This window comes from Salvelinus fontinalis, chromosome 4 (genome assembly GCF_029448725.1).
Source record: "Salvelinus fontinalis isolate EN_2023a chromosome 4, ASM2944872v1, whole genome shotgun sequence".
Lineage (NCBI taxonomy): Eukaryota > Metazoa > Chordata > Actinopteri > Salmoniformes > Salmonidae > Salvelinus > Salvelinus fontinalis.
The window spans coordinates 22,026,230-22,047,003 of NC_074668.1; the positions used below are offsets into that span (position 1 = coordinate 22,026,230).

The following is a 20,774-nucleotide window of genomic DNA, read 5'->3' on the forward strand; positions in this document are numbered from 1 at the left end:
ATGACATACCTTGGTGAAGTCTGTCACACTAAGAGGTGTCTCACCTTTTGGGGACCCTGTACTTAGCATTCATGATAAGAAGAGCCATGCTGAGCCAATACGGTTCCCCGGTCCACACATTATCTACCGGTTTAATGTTGTGTTTGATGTGTTCATGTGTGTTTGTAAGGGCTTCCATCACTTGCAGGGTTAAAAATTGTGCCTGCTACTGTAGGATCGACTGCAGAAATGTCAGATTACTGTACTCTCAGTATATTTCTAAAGACACTACTCACAGCAGGGGTCCTCCTGCTATGTAGTGAACGAGCCTGTAGGCCCGAAGTGGTTTCCTACCAAACCTGCAATAGCCACGTCTCACAGAGGATTGCATCAGTTCGATCAGTAAGAAAACAGCTCTCATCATGTGAGCCTGAGTCTGAATCATCCTCTCACCTTTTGGGGACCCTGTACTTATCGTTCATGGTAAGAAGAGCCATGCTGAGCCAATATGGTTCCCCGGTCCACAATACAGACATACGAATGTTGTGAATTATGGTGTGAGTCTTTGATTCACTCCTGAATCCTGACCTGATCTTCTGATGCTTATGATGGATAAAAACGAGGGGCCGAAATGTGTAAGTCAGCAGAATCTTCTTTATTATGACTACACACTGGAAAAGAAACCCTCTATTGAAAACAGTGTAAAAAGTATTCTATTTCTGTGGAAAAACAAAAATTATTTGAGCTCTATCTGTGAGCAGTGATTATGGTGGTAAAGTAGTGAGTGTTGAGGTGGTTGAAATAGGAGCTTGGAGGATTTTCAGTCTGCTCTGAGTCCAGGAAAGGCAGGTCTGCTTTGCTTTTCTGCTGGTATCATTCCAGCTTTCGATCTGTGTGGAATTGTGTCCATCACAAATAAGACTGTATATACAGTACTTTACCATTCAAAGATGGCCCGAGGCAAGGTTTTGTGCAGATTTGAGTGTCCAGAGAAAAATATGGAAAGTAGCTTATCCAGACTCTACTCAATGCATGTACACTACATGGCCAGAAGTATGTGGACACCTGCTCGTCAAAAATCTCATTTCAAAATCATGTGCATTAATATGGAGTTGGTCCCCCCTTTGCTGCTATAAACAGCCTCCACTCTTCTGGGAAGGCATTGCTGCAGGAACTTGTTTCCACTCAGCCACAAGAGCATTATTGAGGTCGTGCACTGATGTTGGGTGATTAGGCCTGGCTCGCAGTCAGCGTTCCAATTCATTCCAAAGGTGTTCGCTGGGTTTGATGTCAGGGCTCTATGCAAGCCAGTCAAGTTCTTCCACACCAATCTCGACAAACCATTTCTGTATGGACCTCGCTTTGTGCACGGGGGCATTGTAATGCTGAAACAGGAAAGGGCCTTCCCAAACTGTTACCACAAAGTTGGAAGCACAGAATCGTCTACAATGTCATTGTATGCTGTAGCTTTAAAAATTTCCTTTCACTGGAAATAATTGGCCTAGTCCGAACCATGAAAAACAGCCCCAGACCACTACTCCTCCTTCACCAAACTTTACAGTTGGCACTATACATTGGGACAAGTAGCGTTCTCCTGGCATTCGTCAAACCCAGATTAGTCCATCGGACTGCCAGATGGTGAAGCGGGATTGATCACTCCAGAGAATGCGTTTCGCTGCTCCAGAGTCCAATGGCAGCGGACTTTACACAACTCCAGCCGATGCTTGGCATTGTGCGTAGTGATCTTAGGCTTGTGTGTGGCTGCTCGGCCATGGAAACCCATTTCATGAAGCTTCCAACAAATAGTTATTGTACTGACGTTGTTTCCAGAGGCAGTTTGAAATTCTGAAATGAGTGTTGCAACCGAGGACAGACGATTTTTACATGCTACGCGCTTCAGCACTCGGGGGTCCTGTTCTTTTCTGTGAGCTTGTGTGGCCTACCACTTTGTGGCTGAGCCGTTGTTGCTCCTAGACATTTCCACTTCACAATAACAGCACTTACAGTTGACGGGGCAGCTCTGGCAGGGCAGAAATTTTACAACTGACTTGTTGGAAAGGTGGCATCCTATGACAATGCCACGTTAAAAGTCACTGAGCTCTTCAGTACAGGTCATTCTATTGCCAATGTTTGTCTATGTTGATTGCATGGCTGTGTGCTCAATTTTATACCCTGTCAGCAACAGGTGAGGCTGAACTAGCCAAATCCACTCATTTGAGTGTTATCACAATGTCTCTTCTAATGTATGTGTTAAAAGCTTAATTATACAGTAATTTTGCAGTAAAACTTTCCCAGTAAAGCACGTTGTGTGGGTGCAGCATTACAACCACTTCTAAGGATGGTGTTGGTGGCAATAAGCGCTGGTAATTAAAGTGTGGCTGTGAATAGTATTAGCACCATTATTCTCCCTGGACTGTAAAAATGAGTCTGCCTGAAAGCACGCATTTCTCTCATAGTCCACCCTCTAATGGATCGAACCCCAGGCTGTAGTGACGCTGCAACACTGCGATGCAGTGCCTTAGACTGCTGCGTCACTCGGGAGGCCCTACAGTACTGTTTTTGTTTGGTTAATGTTGCATAGGCTTATGTTTTTTTAAGTCATATAAAAAAAATCTGAGCGGTAGATCTTTGCTTGCATTTTGACTCAAAGTGATCTTGACTCAGAAAAGGTTGATGACACCTGTTCTAGAGTTTTCCCTGTGAACACTATCAATGTTTCCCTTTGCTGTGGCAATTGTGATCGAATCAGTGCAATATTAGTCACTTTCAAAGCAATATACTGAAACAAAATACACTGCAAGAGATTTTGTTGTAGGCACAACGCATCGGAGTAGGATTCTATTGCATTGACACACACTACTCAGCCCGTACTCTACACAGACTGGTGCGGAACAACCAATCAGAGCTGTACTAGGCCTGTATGCAAATAGACCATTGACATAAACTCAGCAAAAAAGGAAACATCCTCTCACTGTCAACTGCATTTATTTTCAGCAAACTTAACATGTGTAAATATTTGTATGAACATAAGATTCAACAACTGAGACATAAACTGAACAAGTTCCACAGACATGTGACTAACAGAAATGGAATAATGTGTCCCTGAACAAAGGGGGGGGGTCAAAATCAAGAGTAACAGTCAGCATCTGGTGTGGCCCCCAGCTGCATTAAGTATGGCAGTGCATCTCCTCCTCATGGACTGCACCAGATTTGCCAGTTCTTGCTGTGAGACGTTACCCCACTCTTCCACCAAGGCACCTGCAAGTTCCCAGACATTTCTGGGCGGAATGGGGGGAACCCCTCACCCTCCGATCCAACAGGTCCCAGACGTGCTCAATGGGATTGAGATCCGGGCTCTTTGCTGGCCATGGCAGAACACTGACATTCCTGTCTTGCAGGAAATCACGCAAAGAACAAGCAGTATGGCTGGTGGCATTGTCATGCTGGAGGGTCATGTCAGGATGAGCCTGCAGGAAGGGTACCACATGAGGGAGGAGGATGTCTTCCCTGTAACGCACAGCGTTGAGATTGCCTGCAATGACAACAAGCTCAGTCCGATGATGCTGTGACACACCGCGCCAGACCATGACGGACCCTCCACCTCCAAATCAAGCCCGCTTCAGAGTACAGGCCTCGGTGTAACGCTCATTCCTTCGTCGATAAACGCGAATCCGACCATCACCCCTGGTGAGACAAAACCGCGACTCGTCAGTGTAGAGCACTTGTTGCTAGTCCTGTCTGGTCCAGCGACAGAGGGTTTGTGCCCATAGGCGACGTTGTTGCCGGTGATGTCTGGTGAAGACCTGCCTTACAACAGGCCTACAAGCCCTCAGTCCAGCCTCTCTCAGCCTATTGAGGACAGTCTGAGCATTAATGGAGGGATTGTGCGTTCCTGGTGTAACTCGGGCAGTTGTTGTTGCCATCCTGTACCTGTCCCGCAGGTACATGATGTACCGATCCTGTGCAGGTGTTGTTACACTTGGTCTGCCACTGCGAGGACATTCAGCTGTCTGTCCTGTCTCCCTGTAGCGCTGTCTTAGGCGTCTCACAGTACGGACATTGCAATTTATTGCCCTGGCCACATGTACAATCCCCATTTTTCAGAGTCAGTAGAACGGCCTTTTTAGTGTCCTAAGTTTTCGTAACTGTGAACTTAATTGCCTGCCGTCTGTATGCTGTTAGTGTCTTAACGATCGTTCCACATGTGCATGTTCATTAATTGTGTATGGTTCATTGAACAAGCATGGGGAACAGTGTTTAAACCCTTTACAATGAAGATCTGTGAAGTTATTTGGATTTTTACGAATTATCTTTGAAAGGCAGGGTCCTGAAAAATGGACGTTTCTTTATTTGCTGAGTTTATATGGATCTGTGCCATTTACTTTGAACTGAACTGTGTTTACAGCATGAGCGGTCATGAGTAGATGCACTTGTTTTGAGATCAACTCGAGAGCTGCATGTGCACATTATGTTCATATCCTTTGCCAGTTAGTGAGTTATTATCCCAATTATAGATCATTTGTATTCAGCAATAAGGGTGTGATTGCTTCCTACAAGAGCACTAGACATATTTGAAAAGCGAGTCAGGTGAAGAGCTATTTTTTGTCTTAAACAGTGTTGTATTTTGAGACAGGCTTGAATAAGCTAAGTAGCCAATAGGTAGAGGGTAGCAAAATCTGCCTGATTCTCTGTAATAATGGTATGGAAATAATAATGCATTTTATTTTGTAAAGTGGTTTCTTGCATCAAACAACACAACAACATTTTCAGTCACCTCCTTGTCTGAAGGACAAGTGGATAAACAGGTTCATGTCAAGCCCTGCATGTTTTGTTTTAAAAAATGGACCTACATTGAACACCACACATTGGCTGCTACTGTAGGCTGAATGATAGAACTGCTAATTAAAGTGTTATGGGATTCATTTTCTCTATTGTTTTTGATGGTAGGCCTACGTTATGATCAAATAGCCACAATAGCCTACTTGAGCACTGTTAAAACTGTAACTTAAAGCAGGTACAGCTTCAGTGTTCACAGTAAACGCGTGCTGGAAGTTGCACAACATTTTCACAACATTCAAGGTTGTGCTCAGCAGACCTGAAATTTGCTCAGTGCCAAAGAAAATTACAGGGAACTTTGGTAGTGACATTAGATTTGGGGGGTGGTGGGGTCACCATAAATTATTGGGAAAAAATGGGGTCACCAGAAATTCAGGGGGAAAACAATGGGGTCCCCCCTGAAAAAGTTATACCACAATGGAATACCACTGCTGTACAGTAACTGTCCCCTCCACTCATCTTACAGTAACTGCCCCCCCCCCTCCAGTCTTACAGTATGTCTTTGTGTGTTCCAGCTGCTACTACATATATTCTCCAAAAGGACATAGACAAATACTTCCATACCATAAAGCAGTGAACAAAGGCAAAGATTAAAGCCTCTGGGAGGTCCCATTTACAATTTAAGAGAAAGTGGGAATAGCCTCAACATCTGGTTCAAACATGATGAGATGCCTTACCAGAACTGGTGTCTTTTTAGGGTATAGGGGGTTACAGCAGGCGTATAGCAAATGTAGCAAGAGAGACCAAAGTCATTTTGTGTGTGTGTTCTGGGTGTATTGAAAGTAGTTTAGAGTTGATGGCACATGTTAAATAGTACTCGAATAGTTGAGAACCAGTCAAAAAGCAGTATACATCTAACATATTTAGGGTGAAATGCACCATTATGAACTTGAAGTAATTTCTAAAAAAGAATTTCATTGTTACTTTAAATGGACTGGTAGACTTGCTGGCTTTGAAGTGATCAAATAAATGACACATTGGTTTCAATATTGGAGTGATTACAACTATCTTTCCACAAAAAAATAGAAACTTAGCAAATGTAATGAGTTTTTCAGAGTTTTAGGGCATTTAGTCTTGCCAACCTCAATATAATGACAGTAACACTATTACAGCCTGAAAAGTGTTGGTATTGGCAGCTGGTCAGAGCGGAGGCAGTAAAACCCAGCCTTATTAGATGCTGTACTGCCACATCCATAATGTGATTGGATTTCAATGGTATTTCAGGGCATCGGACACAGCAGGTCTGAGTGTCTCTATTAACTCTGATGTGCCAACTAAGAGCCTATCATCCTCCACATTCTTCATTCTCCAGTTTAACTATTTCATGTTTTTTTGTTTTTTTATCTTCCTCTCTCTGTCCTTGAACGACTGCCTGCTGTTGTAACAAAAGCCTAATAGTTCAGTCTAATTACGTTCCCGCCAGTGTGCCCTAGCTGCGCCTCCCTATGACAGTTTTGGGCTCTTTTCCAACACCCGTCTGTAAGGCATCACTCTAAACATGTCTGAAGACACAGCTGAATTTAGTGTTGTTTTAAAGAATGTATTTCCTTGCCTTCGTAATAAAATAAAAAGCTCAATCTGCAGGCCTAGTGGGCAGTAAATCACTGGCACGTTTATGGGGCCTGCCAGCTTGTTAAAGGAAATCAGACAGTGGACGGCATGGGGGAGTGCTTGGGAAGTATGGGAAGGACATTTTTCAGCTGGACTTAATCAGTACCCCATCACTGTTACAGATACTCTACACTGATTCTCCTAAGTGAAATGTATGGACCTGCTTTTTTTCTGGACAATCTAGTTCCTTCATGAAACTTTGGAACACAAAAAGCCAAATTCTTGACCTACAGTGCCTTCGGAAAGTATTCAGACCCCTTGACTTTTTCCACATTTTGTTATGTTACAGCCTTATCCTAAAATTTTTTATTTTTTTATTAAGTCAGCAATCCACACACTAGACCCCATAACGACAATGTGAAAACCGTTTATTTATTTTTCTTGCAATTTATAATAAAATAAAAAACAGAAATACCTTATTTACATAAGCATTCAGACCCTTTGCTATGAGATTCAAAAATTGAGCTTAGGTGCATCCTGTTTCCAAATAAAATGACATATTGGTCACATACACATGGTTAGCAGATGTTATTGTGAGTGTAGCGAAATGCTTCCATTGATCATCCTTGAGATATTTCTACAACTTGATTGGAGTCCACCTGTGGTAAATTCAATTGATTGAACATGATTTGGAAAGGCACACACCTGTCTATATAAGGTCCCACAGTTGACATTGCATGTCAGAGCAAAACCCAAGCCATGAGGTCTAAGGAATTGTCCGTAGCGCTCCGAGACAGGATTTTGTCGAGGCACAGATCTGGGAAAGGGTACCAAAAAATGTCTACAGCATTTAAAATCCCGAAGAACACAGTGGCCTCCATCATTCTTAAATGGAAGAAGTTTGGAACCATCAAGACTCCTCTTAGAGCTGGCCACCCGGCCAAACTGTGCAATCGGGGGAGAAGGGCCTTGGTCAGAGGTGACCAAGAACCCGATGGTCACTCTGACAGAGCTCCAGAGTTCCTCTGTGGAGATGGGAGAAACTTCCAGAAAGACAACCATCTTTGCAGCACACCACCAATCAGGTCTTTATGGTAGAGTGGCCAGACGGAAGCCACTCCTCAGTAAAAGGCACATGACAGTCCGCTTGGAGTTTGACAAAAGGCACCTAAAGACTCTCAGACCATGAGAAACAAGATTCTCTGGTCTGATGAAACCAAGATTGAACTCTTTGGCATGAATTCCAAACGTCACATCTGGAGAAAACCTGGCACCATCCCTACGGTGAAGCATGGTCGTGGCAGCATCATGCTGTGGGGATGTTTTTCAGCAGCAGGGACTGGGAGAGTAGTCAGGACCGAGACAAAGATGAACAGAGCAAAGTAGAGAGAGATCCTTGATGAAAACTTGCTCTAGAGCGCTCAGGACCTCAGACTGGGGTGAAGGTTCACCTTCCAACAGGACAACAACCTGTTAAGCACACAGCCAAAACAATGCAAGACGGCTTTGGGACAAGTCTCTGAATGTCCTTGAGCCCGGACTTGAACCTGATCGAACAACTCTGGAGAGACCTGAAAATAGCTGTGCAGCAATGCTCCCCATCCAACCTGATCGAGTTTGAGAGGATCTGCAGAGAGGAATGTGAGAAACTCCCCAAATGCAGGTCTGCCAAGCATGTAGCGTCATACCCAAGAAGAATTGAGGCTGTAATCGCTGCCAAATGTGCGTCAACAAAGTACTGAGTAAAGGGTCTGATTACTTATGTAAATGTGATATTTCCATTTTTTTTATTTTTATACATTTGCAAACATTTCTAAAAACCTGTTTTTGCTTTGTCATTATGGGGTATTGTGTGTAGATTGATGAGGGGGAAAAAACGATTTAATACATTTCAGAATAAGGCTGTAATGTACTTTCCGAATGCACTTTATGCCCAAAAGGTTGACAATGCAAGTATAAACAAAACACAGCAGTGTAAAGGGCACTGAGGACTTTTGCAAAATAAAAGCCAATGTCAGGGAAGGAGCTCTCCACATTGATCAATGTCCATGGCCATACACTCAATCATTACTCCATAATAGAGTTGACATAAAACATGTTGAAACTGGATTACAACCCGTTTGGCATTTTATTTTATTTTCTTGTGCAAAATAATGTAGCCTATTCATGGTATGTTTAAACAGCTGATACGTTAAATCAAGGCAGTCTTGGAAGGCACTACAGCTAAATATATTGGAATGTGTTTAAATAAATGAATGTATTACTGGAACATTATCTTTGGCTAATCTTTTATTTGGGAGAAGGAATCTACGTCAATATAAGGACAACACAAACACACAACATTTCTGCTCCGGAGCATCATAACTAATTCTTGCAGCAAATAAAAAAGGGAACTGGTATAGGCTATAGCTCCAAACAATATGTTTATTAAAAAATGGTTTTCCTTTTCCTAGAATGGAATGAAAGTGACAGATGATTATCAACAGCCTCTCCTGGAACCTGGTGTCCTGCTTTTCTGTGAATAGGTGTCTGAGTGGCACACACAGTGACACACTCACTCCCAGTCATGATTCAGTGCTTTAGACACACAGCCTGGTCTCATAGATTAGACGTAACATAGTAAATGTAAATCTGGCAAACTGAAATTTGTATGATATGTTACTTTTGATATGGTTACATAAGACAGATGGTTACTTAAGGCAAAAACGAAAGTAGGGTGGGTGGGTGGGTGGTTGGTTGGGCTGGATGTGTGGGTGTATAACGCGAATGTCTAGCAACCCAAAGGTTGGGAGTTCAAATCTCATTATAGACAACTTTAGCATTTGAACTAATTTGCACATTTTCAACTACTTTTTTAGCTACTTTGCAACTACTTAGCATGTTAGCTAACCCTTCACCTAACCTTAATTCGTAACATACTGTACATTGGCAAGAATAAGTATGTGAACCCTTTGGATATACCTGGACTTCTGCATAAATTAGTCATACAATTTGATCTGATCTTCATCTTAGTCACAACAATAGACAAACACAGTGTGCTTAAACTAATAACACACAAATTATTGTATTTTTCTTGTCTATATTGAATACATCATTTAAACATTCACAGTGTAGGTTGGAAAAAGTATGTGAACCCCTAGGCTAATGACTTTTCCAAAAGCTAACTGGAGTCAGGAGTCAGCTAACCTGGAGTCCAATCAATGAGACGAGATTGGAGATGTTGGTTAGAGCTGCCCTGCCCTATAAAAAAAACTCACAAAATGTGAGTTTGTTATTCACAAGAAGCATTGCCTGATGTGAACCATGCCTCAAACAAAAGAGATCTCAGAAGACCTAAGATTAAGAATTGTTGACTTGCATAAAGCTGGAAAGGGTTACAAAAGTATCTCTAAAAGCCTTGATGTTCATAGTCCACAGTAATACTGTGTCTATAAATGGAGAAAGTTCAGCACTGTTGCTACTCTCCCTAGGAGTGGCCATCCTGCAAATACGACTGCAAGAGCACAGTGCAGAATGCTCAATGAGGTTAAGGAGAATCCTAGAGTTTCATCTAAAGACTTACAGAACTCTCTGGAACATACTAACATCTCTGTTGACCAGTCTACGATACGTAAAACACTAAGAATGGTGTTCATGGGAGGACACCATGGAAGAAGCCACTGCTGTCCCAAAAAAACATTGCTGCACGTCTGCTACCTCGGGGCCTGGACAGCTTGCTATCATCGACAGAAAAATGATTTTCCAAGATTATCAAGAAATTTTGCAGGATTATGTAAGGCTATCTGTCCACCTATTGAAGCTCAACAGAAGTTGGGTGATGCAACAGGACAACATCCCAAAAGACAGAAGTAAATCAATAACAGAATGGCTTGTACAGAAGAAAATACGCCTTCTGGAGTGGCCCAGTCAGTCTTGACCTCAACCCGATTTAAAATGCTGTGGCATGACCTTGAGAACTGAAACAGTTTTGTAAAGATGAATGGTCCAAAATCCCTCCTGACCGTTGTGCAGGCCTGATCCGTAACTACAGAAAACATTTGGTTGAGTTTATTGTTGCCAAAGGAGGGTTAACCAGTTATTTAATGCAAGGGTTCACATACTTTTTCCACCCTACACTGTGAATGTTTACACTGTGTGTTCAATAAAGACATGAAAACATATAATGGCCCTGTGTGGCTCAGTTGGTAGAGCATGGCGCTTGCAACGCCAGGGTTGTGGGTTCGATTCCCACGGGGGGCCAGTACAAAAAAAGTATGAATGTATGTACTTGTAAGTCGCTCTGGATAAGAGCGTCTGCTAAATGACTTAAATGTAAAATGTAAATGTATAATTGTTTGTGTTTTATTAGTTTAAACAGACTGTGTTTGTCTATTGTTGTGACTTAGATGAAGATCAGATCAAATTGTATGACCAATTTATGCAGAAATCCAGGTAATTCCAAAAGGTTCACATACTTTTTCTTGCACCTGTATATTTTGCAAATTTGTAACATATAATACAAATTGTAATTCGTAACATATCATACGAAATGGGTGATGTACAGCCACAAAGTAATAAATAGCAAACGTAACATATCATACTAAATGGAGTGTCTCAGATTTACTTACAGAATAATATGGAATGCTCTGAGACCAGGTTGAGACACAGGATTGCAGACTGCTTCTAGATGGTAGTTTATGATGGCCAAGCTCCTTGTTTTACTTGGTGAGTTTCTTACCCCTCACTGAGCTATTTTAATACTTGTTATGATATATAAATAACTCTAACAGCCTTTAAGCAAAACAAATCATGAGGAAGGTATGAGGCTGAGGAATTATTTTTCACCTCAGAAGGGTAAAGAAATATGCTGGAGGAAGAATATCTAACCCTCACCCCAACTGGTTGGTCTCTCCTCTTGATAGAAGGATCTAGGACGTATGCCAGAAACACTAAAAATAAAGAAGAAAAGAATTTAATCCTGTCAAAAACATGCCAAAGCCAGGGAGCGATTAAGGCTGCTTCCCAAAAATAACATTTCAGAGGGAGACAATAATTCAATTTATTCCATGAGACATTTTCCCCATTCATTTGAGACACTTTCTTAGGTTGGTTATGAAAATTGATTTCTTGTTTTTGGTTCCTATCATTTTACGTGGTAGCTTTGCCACTGTGGAATTCCTCTTGCCAGAGATAATAAGGTAGCTTTGGCAGAATGTGAGGTGGGAAAATGGTGGGTGTAGATAAAAAGTCCACTGTCCTCACTGTTTATGTACAAAAGTAAAATAATCTGAGGACTTGAGCAGAGCTGTTATCGAGTGTAAAGCTTTGTTAACCCCTCCCGTCACTTAGTGCTTGACAAAGCAGGCAGAAGCATACTGGTAACACATAGGCTGCACTAGCTCGCCTGCTCTACTTACAGTAGACTAGTAGTAGCACTATCTATAAGACTGGGCCTATTTCTAAATAAAATAAATTATCAATTAGTTGTCTGATTAGGTAAAACTGATTTAGGAAAATAGTACATTTTACCCTTAAATTCCTCATCTCTTTAGCTCTGCTCACTATTGGTCAGCAGTCCACATTTTACTGGGAAGGTGAAATAAGTGTTTTTGATGTTGATACCTTATTCTTTTACTGTCAATGGTCTATAAAGATTTGACCTTTGTAAATGTTTGATAAATGAGCTTTCCTGTTTGGATACTAAAAAAAGTGGTATTCCAATTTTAGCTGAAATTAAAATCAATCTGCATTATGTCAGTCTTCCCATGATGACTGTAGGCCTACAAATCGTTATCGTTGCTCATTGTGTCTTCATTATCACTATTATTATTAAATTGTACTTTTCTATAATTTCTCTATTTTCTTTCCCTCTGCATTCCACTGTTAGTCTACACCTGTTGTTTACGAAGCATGTGAGGTATAAAATTTGATTTGATTTGAAAAGGTTTAGGTGGGCTCAAGGGTGTAACACTATGTTGCATATGGGGGGGGGGGGCAGGTCAATGGGTTCCAGGGGCAACAGCCTTTTCCGGCTGGGTCCAGGGGCATACCCCCCCCCCCCCCCCCGGGATATGTTTTTTAAATAAATAGCTGTGAAATGGTTGTTTCTGGTGAATTTGGAAGGGAAAATATATCCAAAACGTTCCTGATAATTTAGTCAATATATCCCAACCACAACAGGAATACCAATCATTTCTGTATTACTTTACTTTAAAATTGTTGGTCAGTTCAGAAAGTAACCACGCTTGGCAATTTGAGAAAGTCAGTTCTGGGGTGCGTTCAGTTCGATTGAATGTTTGCTACGTTGCATAACGGGTTGTAGTGAACGACATGATTCCCCAAAAACATTCTTTAATGTTCTTGAACAGACTTTGGTGGGTGTGGTGGGTGTGACTTGAAGCAATGAATGACATATTTGAATGGCAGCGGTGCATTTTGAACCCACAACCCAACCCCTTCCCGTTTTTCAACTGGTCGTTCAGAACAGCCCTGGTTCTGTTTAATTGAACGCTGCATTACATTTTATTTGTACTGAACGCAGCTCTGGTGACTTTTCTACTCCAAAATGTATGAAAATATAATTTTCCCCTCCAAAAACGAGCCTAAAAACATATTGGTCCATATTATCAGGCTGGTGTGTTTTTAAGCAATATGCATGATCACATATAGCCCAACTGATGCAACATATTGTCTATAAATAAATAGGCTGAAGCATGGGGTTGCCCATCTGTTTTTATGGTAATCATTAGCTAGATCAGTGCTTCCCAAACTTTTTCTGTCATGAACCCCTTTCATCATGGGGGAACATCATATGCCCCCTAACCTCCCCACAAAAATACAGTATAACAACACACAAAATGTGGGGTTCAACAAGGATTCTTCTAAGATCCTCAAAGTTCCTTGAAGAACCTTACGGCTCTTGCCGCTGAAAGATACCCCCATTAGGTTCTTCCAAGAACCCCATAGGAGATGGGGTTAATTGAGGAACCTCTTTAGTTCTTCTGGGTTCTTGCAGGAACCTAACTACCCAACTGAAAAATGTTGATTTGAATTTGAGATGACAACATGTGCAGGCACTTAACTGAAAAATGTAAAGATCTCCTCAATTTAAGGTAAGGTGTCTCCCTTATGTGTAACGGCGTTCCTCTCTCTCTTCATAAGAAGAGGAGGTGTAGTGATCGAGCCAAGGCGCAGCGGGTTGTGAAAACATGATGAGTTTTATTTATAAGACAAAACGAAACAAACTATACTTGAATAAACTAACAAAATAACAAAACGAAAATAGACAGACTAGTACGACGAACTGACATAACACACGCAGAACGAACGAACGAACAAGTACTTACTACAAAAACGCACGAACAAACCGAAACAATCCCGTATGGTGTAACATCGACACAGACACAGGAGACAATCACCCACAAACAAACAGTGAGAACACCCTACCTAAATATGACTCTTAATTAGAGGAGAACGCAAAACACCTGCCTCTAATTAAGAGCCATACCAGGCAACCAAAACCAACATAGAAACAGATAACATAGACTGCCCACCCAAAACACATGCCCTGACCTAAACACATACAAAAACAACATAAAACAGGTCAGGACCGTTACAGAACCCCCCCCTCAAGGTGCGAACGCCGGGCGCACCAGCACAAAGTCCAGGGGAGGGTCTGGGTGGGCAGTTGACCACGGTGGTGGCTCCGGCTCTGGACGCTGTCCCCACACCACCATAGTCACTCCCCGTTTCTGTCTTCCCCTCCCAATGACCACCCTAAAACTCACATCCCCTAAATAAACGGCCAGCACCAGGACAAGGGGCAGCACCGGGACAAGGGGCAGCACCGGGACAAGGGGCAGCACCGGGACAAGGGGCAGCACCGGGACAAGGGGCAGGTCCCGGCTGATATACTCTGGCAGATCCTGGCTGAGGGACTCTGGCAGGTCTATGCAGGCTGACGGCTCTCGACGCTCATGGCGGGCTGACGGCTCTCGACGCTCATGGCGGGCTGACAGCTCTCGACGCTCATGGCGGGCTGACGGCTCTCGACGCTCATGGCGGGCTGACGGCTCTCGACGCTCATGGCGGGCTGACGGCTCTCGACGCTCATGGCGGGCTGACGGCTCTCGACGCTCATGGCGGGCTGACGGCTCTCGACGCTCTTGGCGGGCTGACGGCTCTCGACGCTCTTGGCGGGCTGACGGCTCTCGACGCTCTTGGCGGGCTGACGGCTCTCGACGCTCATGGCGGGCTGACGGCTCTCATGGCGGGCTGACGGCTCTCGACGCTCATGGCGGGCTGACGGCTCTCGACGCTCATGGCGGGCTGACGGCTCTCGACGCTCATGGCGGGCTGACGGCTCTCGACGCTCATGGCGGGCTGACGGCTCTCGACGCTCATGGCGGGCTGACGGCTCTCGACGCTCATGGCGGGCTGACGGCTCTCGACGCTCATGGCTCTCTGACGGCTCTCGACGCTCATGGCTCTCTGACGGCTCTGGCTGCTCATGGCTCGCTGGCGGCTCTGGCAGATCCTGTCTGGTTGGCGGCTCTGGCAGATCCTGTCTGGTTGGCGGCTCTGGCAGATCCTGTCTGGTTGGCGGCTCTGGCAGATCCTGTCTGGTTGGCGGCTCTGGCGGATCCTGTCTGGTTGGCGGCTCTGGCGGATCCTGTCTGGTTGGCGGCTCTGGCGGATCCTGTCTGGCAGCGGCTCTGGCGGATCCTGTCTGGCGGGCGGCTCTGGCGGCTCCTGTCTGGCGGGCGGCTCTAGCGGCTCATGGCAGACGGGCGGCTTTGCAGGCTCATGGCAGACGGGCGGCTTTGCAGGCTCATGGCAGACGGATGGCTCAGACGGCGCTGGGGAGACGGATGGCTCAGATGGCGCTGGGGAGACGGATGGCTCAGATGGTGCTGGGGAGACGGATGGCTCTGGCCGGATACGGCGCACTGTAGACCTGGTGCGTGGTGCTGGAACTGGAGGCACCGGGCTAAGGATAAGCACCTTCCTACTAGTGCGGGGAGCAGGGACAGGGCACACTGTATTCTCAAAGCCCACTCTATACCTGATGCGAGGTACCGGCACTGGTGACACCGGGCTGAGGACAAGCACATCAGGATTAGTAGGGGGAGAAGATACAGTGTGTTCAGGGCTCTGGAGACGCACAGGAGGCTTTGTGCGTGGTGCCGGAACTGGAGGCACCGAACTGGATACACGCACTACAGAGAGAGTGCGTGGAGGAGGAACTGGGCTCAGGAGACGCACTGGTAGCCTAGTGCGTAGTGTAGGCACTGTAGGTACTAGGCTGGGGCGGGGAGGTGGCGCCGGAAATACCGGACCGTGGAGGCGTACTGGCACTCTTGAGCATTGAGCCTGCCCAACCTTACCTGGTTGAATGCTCCCGGTCGCCCGACCAGTGCGGGGAGGTGGAATAACCCGCACCGGCCTATGTAGGCGAACCGGGGAAACCATGCGTAAGGCCGGTGCCATGTATGCCGGCCCGAGGAGACGCACTGGAGACCAGACGCGTTGAGCCGGCCTCATGACACCTGGCTCAATACCCAATCTAGCCCTACCAGTGCGGGGAGGTGGAATAACCCGCACTGGGCTATGCACTCGTACAGGAGACACCGTGCGCTCTACTGCGTAACACGGCGCCTGCCCGTACTCCCGCTCTCCACGGTAAGCCTGGGAAGTGGGCGCAGGTCTCCTACCTGCCCTTGGCCCACTACCTCTTAGCCCCCCCCCAAGAAATTTTTGGGTGTTACTTACGGGCTTTTTGGGCTTCCGTGCCAGACGCGTTCCCTCATAGCTCCGGTTCCTCTCTCCGGTAGCCTCTGCTCTCCTCAGTGCCTCCAGCTGTTCCCATGTCCATTGCTCCTTCTTTTCCTGTCCCTTACTCCATTTACTCCGCTGCTTGGCTCTGGAAGGGTGGGTGATTCTGTAACGGCGTTCCTCTCTCTCTTCATAAGAAGAGGAGGTGTAGTGATCGAGCCAAGGCGCAGCGGGTTGTGAAAACATGATGAGTTTTATTTATAAGACAAAACGAAACAAACTATACTTGAATAAACTAACAAAATAACAAAACGAAAATAGACAGACTAGTACGACGAACTGACATAACACACGCAGAATGAACGAACAAGTACTTACTACAAAAACGCACGAACAAACCGAAACAATCCCGTATGGTGTAACATCGACACAGACACAGGAGACAATCACCCACAAACAAACAGTGAGAACACCCTACCTAAATATGACTCTTAATTAAAGGAGAACGCAAAACACCTGCCTCTAATTAAGAGCCATACCAGGCAACCAAAACCAACATAGAAACAGATAACATAGACTGCCCACCCAAAACACATGCCCTGACCTAAACACATACAAAAACAACATAAAACAGGTCAGGACCGTTACATTATGAGCTAAATTGATATTGTTTTATGATGATATCATCTATCTTTTCATATTTGTGCAAATGGCTTGGTTGTTTGACACGTTTTCCCTTTTTTAAATGATTTCTAAAACAGGAAATGGACACAATTCAATGTACAGTATATCAATCAACAAAGAGGTAAGAATAGTTAAGAATATGTTAAAGGCTATAGCTCACTTTCATATGTGTCTGTGTCTGCAGGTATACCGACGATGAGTTACAAAAAACGACGATGAGTTACACAAAGGTATGTAGCCTAGAATTGGCATTGGTTTGCCTCATAATGTTATGCAGATTACATGTATCATCTACAGTTAGTTGTAATTAATGAATCCTCTAAAACCTTATAGGACACAGTCACAGCAGCCTTCTTCCTCTTCAATGAAGATCTGATAGGCCTCTACATTATGGACAAGGTATGTGTATGAAAACTGATGTCAAAAGTGAACTGTTTTTTCATTGACAGTTACCACAAAACCCAAGGTATGAATACTGTTGTGTGCACATTTTGTTAACCATCTGTATAATTATTATTTATTGTTTATAGACTTCACCCTCCCTACAAAATCATTATGGCTATAGATATCCTACAGAGGACATCAACAAGCCAGAGGATATAATGTACCCTTTGGACTTGGGGCTCTGCTGGGAGTTTACCTCATATTTAGATTTTTCAATTCTGTTTTACCACTAAAATCATAACAAACACTGACAACTAAAAGATAGTGTTATTGTTGTTATTGTTATGCTGATTATTATTATGAATAATACCCAAAGGGTTCTTTAAAGAACTTATAGGGGTTCCCCCAGTTTAAATGTATTAAAGAACCCCCAAAGGATCCTCCAGGAACCCTTCCTTTTTAAGAGTGAATACATTTCACTCACCAAGAAATAGTACATACAAACACCAGTACCTGGTTTTCCTTCCATATTGAAATCAAGAACAAAAAAATGATGAAGATTAAATAAACCAGTTTACTGCTGTGCAATGTCACATACATCCCTATTAATGAAGACTAGGATGGGCCAATTTCTTTTGTAGATTTTCTCAATTGATATAAAATATAAAGGTGGTTCTGGAAGTATTCTTAGGGTGATTTGTAGGTTGCATAAACATCATGTGTGCTTTCTCTCCACAATTTTGGCAGTCAAATTTGTTTTCTAAATAAGTTTGTTTTCTAAGCATGCTGCCTCTGACTGGGGAGAGAAACAGGCTTGCTTGCAAAGCCACTACACAACACAACACTAAACAATACATTTCTCTGAAACAGGTTATAGGCTACAGTAGAACAGTCAGAACAGTAGGCAAAATTAAGAGGGTTAAATAGACCAAATTATTAGGGTGAGGCACAAGGGCTACTAACATCTTACTACACAACATACACTTAGTGTTACTTTCTTAGCTATAGTATACATATCTCCCTGGCATATTACATAATTTATGAAGCAGTATACAATGCATTTTGGGACTCACATTGTTGTGCTTGGCTCACTTGAACAGGAAGGTGGTACGGCGGTCCTCCAAGTTAACAGTCGTTTTGAACGGCACAAATCATGCTTCATTGACAGCATGACCAATGTTGAATGTTTATCATTTTAATCCCAGATTTGGGACCACACAGCCACTGATACCTTCCAAACCACTTGTTGAATTTGCGATTTCCAACTTGTTGTATAATGTTTATGTCCAATGGTCGAAGAGCACTGGTACGTTTTATCTATTTACATTTACATTTAAGTCATTTAGCAGACGCTCTTATCCAGAGCGACTTACAAATTGGTGCATTCACCTTATGATATCCAGTGGAACAACCACTTTACAATAGTGCATCTAACTCTTTTAAGGGGGGGGGGGGGGGGGGGTTAGAAGAATTACTTTATCCTATCCTAGGTATTCCTTAAAGAGGTGGGGTTTCAGGTGTCTCCGGAAGGTGGTGATTGACTCCGCTGACCTGGCGTCGTGAGGGAGTTTGTTCCACCATTGGGGTGCCAGAGCAGCGAACAGTTTTGACTGGGCTGAGCGGGAACTGTACTTCCTCAGAGGTAGGGAGGCGAGCAGGCCAGAGGTGGATGAACGCAGTGCCCTTGTTTGGGTGTAGGGCCTGATCAGAGCCTGAAGGTACGGAGGTGCCGTTCCCCTCACAGCTCCGTAGGCAAGCACCATGGTCTTGTAGCGGATGCGAGCTTCAACTGGAAGCCAGTGGAGAGAGCGGAGGAGCGGGGTGACGTGAGAGAACTTGGGAAAGTTGAACACCAGACGGGCTGCGGCGTTCTGGATGAGTTGTAGGGGTTTAATGGCACAGGCAGGGAGCCCAGCCAACAGCGAGTTGCAGTAATCCAGACGGGAGATGACAAGTGCCTGGATTAGGACCTGCGCCGCTTCCTGCGTGAGGCAGGGTCGTACTCTGCGAATGTTGTAGAGCATGAACCTACAGGAACGGGTCACCGCCTTGATGTTAGTTGAGAACGACAGGGTGTTGTCCAGGATCACGCCAAGGTTCTTAGCACTCTGGGAGGAGGAAACAATGGAGTTGTCAACCGTGATGGCGAGATCATGGAACGGGCAGTCCTTCCCCGGGAGGAAGAGCAGCTCTGTCTTGCCGAGGTTCAGCTTTAGGTGGTGATCCGTCATCCACACTGATATGTCTGCCAGACATGCAGAGATGCGATTCACCACCTGGTTATCAGAGGGGGGAAAGGAGAAGAGTAATTGTGTGTCGTCTGCATAGCAATGATAGGAGAGACCATGTGAGGATATGACAGAGCCAAGTGACTTGGTGTATAGCGAGAATAGGAGAGGGCCTAGAACAGAGCCCTGGGGGACACCAGTGGTGAGAGCACGTGGTGCGGAGACAGATTCTCGCCACGCCACCTGGTAGGAGCGACCTGTCAGGTAGGACGCAATCCAAGCGTGGGCCGCGCCGGAGATGCCCAGCTCGGAGAGGGTGGAGAGGAGGATCTGATGGTTCACAGTATCAAAGGCAGCCGATAGGTCTAGAAGGATGAGAGCAGAGGATCTATAATTCCTCTTCATTATTTATCTTTATATGACAAGGATTAAAAAGGATTTACCAGTAGATTGTCGACTTGATTCATGATGATGACTAGCTAAGATTGTGAAAGTATGATGTTGACATGATCAGTCCAATCAAAGCTACTGTACATATAATGTGATTTGACGTCATTTTATCTGTGGCCAATGACCTTGAGTCTTCTTGGATGGGCACTTCTATGGCAGCAGCCGAAGGTGATAGAATTTTCAAGGTCTGCTCTTACACTTGGCAGTGACGTAAAGTATCCGTGAGTGACAGAACACTGAGCCAATCACGGTGCAGTGCTCTGTATTTTCTGCTGGCTTGCCCCACCACAGAAAGCACAGAGTTAAACTGAAACATCTGCATTTTGGACCTGCCTTACTCAAGAAAACAAAAAAGAGACCATGTTTCTATACGTCTTTACTAACTCAATGATATATATTCTTTTTTACATTGTTTTCAAACTGATGTGACACCTATTAATGCCAAAATAACATGCAAAACAGGCAAGCCCCCCCAAAATGTGCCCACCTGCCCTGAATAACGGGTCGCCACTGCTTGAGCCTACTGCATGAGGTTCAAACAGTCCTTCTCGAATTCTGTACCCTACTTGAAACGAGTTGTTTTAAAGTTTATAATACTACCAAAGTTGTCTTTGAACTCACAAAATTGAGCACAATATGCCGTAACCGTTACCAATTATCACTCCTTTTGGGAAATTCCGCTCACACGAGATGCGCGTGTTGTCTATTGGCAATAAAAACTTTCTCCATTGGAAAAATATAATGTTCTATAGAATTCTTACTCGTTCTTATGAATGTGCCATGCTAACTGTGACTGTACTTTATTTGTCACAAGTTAGTTCACAGAAGTATGGGTTTGTTAAGGAGAGAAAGACAGGAACTTTTGCTCTGTTCTCCTTACAAGTCTTGCGCATTTTTTTCCTCTTTACA

The 20,774-nt window shown here is 44.3% G+C and overlaps 1 non-coding gene across 1 annotated transcript; it reads left to right on the forward strand.

Annotated features, from left to right (window-relative positions):
- Positions 1 to 10,530: 10,530 nt before the first annotated feature.
- On the forward strand, positions 10,531 to 10,606 carry trnaa-ugc (transfer RNA alanine (anticodon UGC)). The gene has a single exon. It is a non-coding gene; the product is annotated as a tRNA-Ala (tRNA).
- The last annotated feature ends 10,168 nt before the right edge of the window (positions 10,607 to 20,774 follow it).